The sequence below is a fragment of the Papaver somniferum genome, unplaced genomic scaffold, assembly GCF_003573695.1.
Source record: "Papaver somniferum cultivar HN1 unplaced genomic scaffold, ASM357369v1 unplaced-scaffold_21, whole genome shotgun sequence".
In the NCBI taxonomy this organism is placed as follows: domain Eukaryota; kingdom Viridiplantae; phylum Streptophyta; class Magnoliopsida; order Ranunculales; family Papaveraceae; genus Papaver; species Papaver somniferum.
The window spans coordinates 1317033-1324906 of NW_020631041.1; the positions used below are offsets into that span (position 1 = coordinate 1317033).

The window sequence follows — 7874 nt, forward strand, 5'->3', positions numbered from 1 at the left end:
ATTCTACAACTTAAACTATGATGTAATATGTTCATTTTTCTTGTAACGTGTTTATATTTATGTGAAAATTGGTCTGAGATAACAGATTACTTAAACTGAACTCATGTCGGAAATCAATGTAAAATGAGAAACCTGTTTATTGCGACTCTTGGAAGATCGTACTATCACTATCAGATCCTTGTTATGTACGAGACTCGAGAGTTTTGATATAAAGAAGAAAGCCGGAGAATGGCTGAAATTGACATGGAAGCGTTTGTAGTCCAACTGTTAGGATAATTGCCTTCCAAGCAATAGACCCGGGTTCGACTCCCGGCAGACGCAATGAAACTTTTTTAAAGATTTCCAGACATTTGCTGCCAATAACTTTTTGCAAGTTTCAAGTTGTTTGATTTTTTCAAGGATGTTAGAGCAACCATTTAATTTACACCAGATTGTCATCTTCCCTTGAAGCTGTACAGAATCCAAACACAGCTTTGAGTGTTAAGAGGTACTGACACCGTTGTTAATTATACTGTCGAACTCCAAGATTCTGTTCACCTTTCCTACATTCTGATTGTGCAACATCAACGGAGAGATTCCATTGACTGTTAACCTGGATTATCACATTGTGTTAGCCTGTGCCGGGCTTAAAGAAGATCCACATGTTTTGATAAACAAAGGATCGAATATGTCAAGGCTATAGACTCATTGTTGAGGATCCTGCGACTGTTGAATATTACGTAGCTGGTCTTCGGCCAAAATATATGCTATGTGGTGTGAGACCATCACGATATTCCATCACCTGGGAAAATTTTCAGTTTGGAGATTCAACAGGGAGATACTCCAGCTCTATGGGTGAATTTGGGATCTCAACATTACCAAGAAAAATTATCAAACTCACAACAAAAAGAACCTACAAACCAATTAATACCAAAGATTTATATTCCACAAATATGATGTTGGATTGTATGGCCTTAAAAATAAAGCTATTCAATATGTCCAAGCAGTTTTTTTTTTTTTTTTTTTTTGTTAAGTAAAAAGTTTAGATTGATATTGAAAAGGAAAAATGAAACAAGAAGAGAGGACGCCTAGGCGTACAAGGGGAGATGCAAAAGCAACCCAAACCAAAAAGACCACAAACACCTAGAGTTAACAAATACTCGAACTAACAGTAAACTATAGGACCTTTTTACTTTGTTTTTTTTTAGCCGGAGTTCTCTTCCCTCTCCCAAGCTCATCATTGCAAGATACCCCGGGCCAAAATAATCTTTCTTCGCTTTAGAGTCTCCTAGATTGTTATAGTCCTTAACAATGCCACTGAAATAAGCTTAGTATATGCTGGTGTGTCTTTAGAAGAAGCACCAAACAAAGTAGTCATCTGCAAAAGCTTGTCCACTTTTTGATCTTCGCTCATTGGTATTTCCTAAACAGATTTGGACTTCTCTTTTCTAGGAAAGTTCACTTTTTCCACTTCCATCTCTTCAATATCCGTTTCGAATTCAGACATTTCCCAATTGAATGGTTACATTAAATTGAACCTTGTTTATATTTCGAGAATTGATTAGGCACTAAAGTTTTTTCTTTCCCGCAGAGACCAAAATGTTAGAATGATCCCCAATTCCCCATATTACCTTGGAAGTTTAGTAGGCCCATAAAAGAACAGGTAAAAAATCTCAATTTTTCTAATGATGTTTTGTAAGCTGGAGATGAATTTGTAAAATTCTGATGATCTCCATTTTTACCATATGCAGGATTGTCATCCAGATGCAGTTCACATTTAAGCTTCCAAGGCTCTCTCAGTCCGCAAGGATTGTCATCCAGAGGCAGTTCAGTATTTCAAGAACAAATCTACAAAAGGCACTGATGGACCTGGCCCGGTGTCTTTAAAGTGGGCTACAACTACTTTATTTCTTGAATTTGTTACATGCGTTCTTGGATTTGTACTGATAAACTACTTTCTGTTTCCTCATTCATTAGATTTTAACAATAGGAAAATGATTTTACTACATGCTAATGTGCTTGATTTGTAAAGATTCATCAACTATTGTTCTTTTTGCATTGCAGCCTGGTGGAACAGATATCTGGACCAGTTCACGGTGAGGAAGTTAGAAGTAGAGTTGCAAGATGATAAATAAATGTTATAATGGAAGTTAGAAGCAGATTTCCAAGATGATATTCTTCACAAATATAGGATCGAGAAGAAGATAATTTTTATTATGATAATCTTATCAATTCTGGTTACACAGTTCATGAATATAGAGCCCAATATTACAATTAAAGCAAAGATCCTATATACTAGGAAACAATATATTATCCTTAAAAAAGGATATATATTAACACTCCCCCTCAAGTTGGTGCATAGATATCACACATGCCCAACTTGTCCAGAAAAATCAAGTATTTTTTGCTTGACACTCCATGTGTGAGAATATCTGCAAGTTGCTCTTCAGACCGAACGGTGGCAGCTCAATAATGTTGTTGTCCAGCTTCTCTTTGATGAAGAACCTGTCAACATCCACTCGTTTAGTACGACCATGCTGCACAGGATTATGTGCAATATCACGCGCAACTTTGTTATCACAATACAGAGTAATAGGATCCTTGAGAGGAACCCCCAAATCCTTAAGGAGAAGCCTCAACCACAAAGTTTCACAAATTCCATATTCCATACCTATGAATTCATCCTCTGCACTTGATCGTGTAACAATATTTTGTTTCTTACTTCTCCAAGTAACTAAGTTACCTCCCACAAAGGTAAAGTAGTCTGCAGTAGAACGTCTTCCATCTATTTCTCCTGCATAGTCAGAATCTGTATATGCCACAACCTCTCTATAATCTTCATTTTTAGAGAATAAAATTTATTTTCCAGGAGCAGACTTTAAATACCTCAAAATACGTAAAACTGCATCCATGTGTTGTTCACCTGGATTGTGCATGAATTGACTAACAACACTGAGTGCGTAAGAAAGATCTGGCCTTGTGTGATATAGATACACCAATATCCCCACAAGTCTTTGATATCTCCTTTTATCAGTAGGAACTTGATCCGGTTCAATACACAGATTTACCTTTTCTTCTAAAGGTGTATGGACTAGCTGACATGACCACTTCTTTTAGCAGATCAAGAACATATTTCCTTTGTGATAATAAAATTCCTTCACCGGATCGATAAACTTCAATCCCAAGGAAGTATTTCAATGAACCAAGATCTTTCATTTGAAATTTCTTTGATAAGTATCTTTGCAAAGATTTCCTCTCCTCTGGATCATTTCCTGTCACCACCATATCATCTACATATATGATAAGAGCAGTAAATTTATCCTTTCTTTTCTTTATGAACAAAGTATGATCAGAATTACTCTGGCGATATCCAAAGTTCCTCATAGATTTGGTGAATCTGCCAAACCAGGCCCTTGGAGATTGTTTTAGTCCATACAATGACTTGTTTAGCTTACATACCTTCTTACCATGAGATCCTGGAACTGAAATACCAGGTGGGATCTCCATGTAAACTTCTTCAGTTAATTCACCATGCAAGAAGGCATTCTTTACATCAAACTGCTGCAAAGGCCAATCCAAGTTTGCAGCAAGCGATAACAAGACTCGTACTGCGTTGATTTTCGCTACTGGAGCAAAGGTTTCTGTATAGTCGATACCATAAGTTTGGATGTACCCTTTAGCAAATAATCTTCCTTTATAACGTTCAATCTCACAATTTGCCTTGTATTTAATGGTGAAAATCCAACGACACCCCACAATCTTTCTTCCTTCTGGACAATCAACATAATCCCAAGTATCATTCTGAAAAAAGGACCTCATTTCTTCTTCTATAGATGATCTCCATTTTGGATCAGCTAATGCTTCTTGCACATTATTAGGAATAAAAACAGTAGATAGTTGATTCACGAATGCCTTATTAGCTTTAGACTAACGATGGTGAGAGACATAATGACTCATAGGGTACTTAACCTTACTAGAGATTTCAGGTTCATATCTGGGTTTAGGAATACCTGTTTCCTTGATTCTTCAAGAACATCCGTAGCAGACGATTGGTTTGGTGTTTCATCTTCTTGAGGTAACGTAGACTCTGGAATCTGTTCTATCATAACCTCATCTTGAATCTTTATATCACGATCCAATACTGTACTTTCCGTTTCTTCTCTTGAAGAACCTTCATCAATAGATTCTCTTACCATATCATCATAGTTGACAATAACAGATACATCATTTTCCAATATATCTTCATCATAGTTAAGAGTCTGAATTTCCTTATGGTACTCCCCCTGAAGTTCAGACTCACATGAAAAATACATAGTACTTCATGAAATACAATATCCAAAGTAACAAACATTCTTTTGGTTGGAGGATGATATTAACGGTATCCCTTTTTAGTTGTTGCATATCCCACAAATACACACTTCGGAGCTCTAGGAGCCAACTTATCACGTTGGTTCTTGTGCAGATGAACATAAGCTACACAACCAAACACATGAGGCGGCAAATTAGGAACAATTGGAGCCACAACTTCTTCAGAAAGAGCTTGATGGGGTGTTTGAAACACAATGGTACTTGATGGCACTCGATTTATAAGATATGCTGCAGAAGTAAGTTCCTCTCCCCAATACATCAATGGCATATGTGCCTCTATAAATGAAGCACGAACCACTTGCAGTAAGTGACGATTCTTTCTCTCTGCTACTCCATTCTGCTGAGGTGTATTAGAACAAGTAGTTTGATGAATAATTTTGTGTCCCTCCAAATAATGTTGAAGGTCAGAATCCATATATTCACCACCATTATCACTACGAAGTACTTGAATCTGTTTGTTGTACTGAGTGTCAATCATCTTATGGAACTTTCGGAACAAGGCGACAACTTCACTTTTTTTTTCATGAGACACACCCACGTATTCTAGTGCAATCATAAATAAAAGTAACAAACCATCTTGAACCACCCAGGGTAGTAGTTTTAGATGGCCCCCCAAACATCAGAGTGTATGATCATAAAAGGAACTAGACTCTTATTGAATGATAATGGAAAAGAAGCACGATGGTGTTTTGCAAGTTCACATACTTCACAATGAAAACTAGAAATATCAAGTTTTGCAAATAAACTAGGAAATAATTTTTTTAAATAATTAAACGACGCATGTCCCAATCGTCGATGCCATTACAGAATTTGAGATTTTTGTCTCTCCCCTTCAGAACCATCAGCAAGAAGAGTTTGACGCAGCTTATCCGAACTACTTGACACCAAATCCAGATAATATAGCTTCCCACGCTTAACTTCATAAACAATCGTTTGCTTCGTTGTGATGTCCTTAAAAACACAACAGTCAGGCCAAAATATCACTACACAATGTATAAGTATTAGTTATTTGGGAAACTGATAGGAGATTACAGTCTAATGTAGGAACTACTAAGGCAAAATCTAAGTTTAAAGTTTCAGTGAGAGATATTGACCCTTCACCAGTAATTGGAGCTTGTGAGCCATTTGCAGTGGAGACTGTTTTTTTGTAAGGATGGTTTAAGAGGAGAGATTTGTTTAAAATCACATGTCATATGGTCTGTGGCGCCAGAATCAACTATCCATGAATTATTCGAAACAAGTGAAGAAACATTTAAAAACTTACCATCGTTACCTGTGCTTGCTATTGATGCAGATATTACCATGGAATCCTTTCCTTTCTTTGTTGAAGCCATTGGAGCACCAGAATTTTTCTTTGTCTCCTTCTTCCTCTCCAGATGTTGATCCCACCAATCTGTATATCCAACCAACTCGAAACACATGTCAATTGTATGTCCATATTGATTACAGTGTGTACACTTAAGTGATGACTTGTCCACCTCAGTCTTTGAGTATCTCTGAAAAGACCCTTTTTGATTGTACCGGTTTCGAGTTTCCATAGCAGCAGGTTCAACTTCTTCCGATTTTTTTTCCATCGTTGTACGTCGAACAGATTCACGATGAACGAGTGCATAACATGATTCCAATTTAGGAATAGGATCCTTTCTCAAGATTTCACCACGGATCTGCTCAAAACTTTCATCTAATCCAGCAAGGAATATATGCACCCTTAGGAGTTGAATTGATTTTCGATAGGCTTCAATATCATTAGAATTCTCCATAACCACCTTGTCACGATGATCCAGCTTTCCAAATATTTCAGTTAGTTCTCCATAATAAATTGAGAGTGCTCTGCCATTTTGTTTTGCCGAAAACGCTCGTCGATTTAGAGTAAATACCTGCATCTCATCATCTCCATCATAAAAGGCTTTAGATAATGCATCCCAAATCTCGCTAGCAGTAGGTAACCGAATATATCTCTTCATGATTTCAGGTGACATAGACATCAACAACCATCTCTTGACCTTTTGATTATCTGTGTGCCACTTCTCATATCTTGGATCTTCCTCGGTAGGTTTTCTTGTCTTTCCCATTATAAAGGAGGTTTTTTCTTTTTCAGCAATATGCATCTCCATGATTTGTGACCACAAATCATAGTTTGTTTCATAAAGAACAATCCCGGCCTTGAATGTTGCACTTTCATATTGAACGATAATAGGAGCAGATTTGTTTTCCATCTACCCTTTTTGTTTTGATTTATTTTGGTATAATTCTGAATCACTACCCATGATTCAAGAACCCTAGATCATAGATACCATCTTCACAAATATAGGATCGAGAAGAAGATAATTCTTATTATGATAATCTTATCAATTCTGGTTACACAGTTCATGAATATATAGAGCCCAATATTAAGATTAAAGCAAAGATCCTGTATACTAGGAAACAATATATTATCTTTTAAAAAGGATATATATTAACAGATATCCATCCGGACCGGGCCATTCCATGTATATATGGGCCTAGGACCAACCCGTAAATTTCCATTTATTATTTACTGCGTGAGAGTGGAGGAAAGATCGGGTGAAAGTAAAACGATGGCGGTTTTGCGTTCAGGTTCAAAGCGATCGAGAGGCAGTTCTTCTTCTTCATCTAACTCCAAAACGGATGTGTCTGATGCTTCACTTGATGACTCTAAACGTTTGCGTTCAAGGGATGTGCCTGCCAGTGCCCGGTAATTCTATATAATATTTCGGGGGATTTTATTGAGGATGTGATGATCCGAAGAATCTTACACTTGAATATTAACTGGTTCTTTAATTGAACGCTTTTGATTTGCTCAAAATTTTGAGCGATTTTGGTTCTAATCTTGGCAATTTCAGGCCTACAGCTAAATCCAGAAAGGAACGTCAAGATTACGTAAAGCCGTATGCAACTGATGCCTTGAGTTTTTATAACGAAGCTATAGTGAGTTTTCTTCTAAATTTTTATTGCTTTTCTTGAAATCAATTGTCGTTTCTATTGGATTCCCTTAATCTTTCATTTTTGTTCTGTTGCCCTGGCCTCAAATTTGTAAGGTAAAAAGTATAAGCTGGGGGAGCCTGGTAACATTTCAAATATGCTTCTTTCGACATGCTTTCTTCACCATATCGACTTCACGGCTAAGAAGAGTGTCAATGCTCCGGAGGAGATGTTTTTTGCTGAACTGACAACTACCAATGAGGTTCGTCGTGTTACGTGTTGCAAATCCATGGGGCCAAAAAAAATCAATTTCAGGTTTGTATTTATTTAACATGTGGATGTGGTTTGTGTGGTTTCATTAGTCTCTTAATGCTACAGTTAGGTGCACTGATTTGTTTTGCTTGCTAATTGATTTGTTTGTTGGTCAATCGGGAATCGGTGTTATGATTTCTGACTGCTTGTATTGGCAACTCCATGAATTCGTCTTGCAGGAGATAAAAACAATGGCTGTTGTCATTGAAATTTTTACAATATTCAGCATCCTAAGGGTGGAGGATTCATGGCTGGCGGTGCTGGATTATTCACGG

At 37.1% G+C, this 7874-nt stretch overlaps 1 non-coding gene across 1 annotated transcript; it reads left to right on the forward strand.

The window, feature by feature from the left end:
- The first annotated feature begins 249 nt into the window (after nt 1-249).
- Nucleotides 250-321, forward strand: TRNAG-UCC. The gene has a single exon. It is a non-coding gene; the product is annotated as a tRNA-Gly (tRNA).
- Nucleotides 322-7874: the final 7553 nt, after the last annotated feature.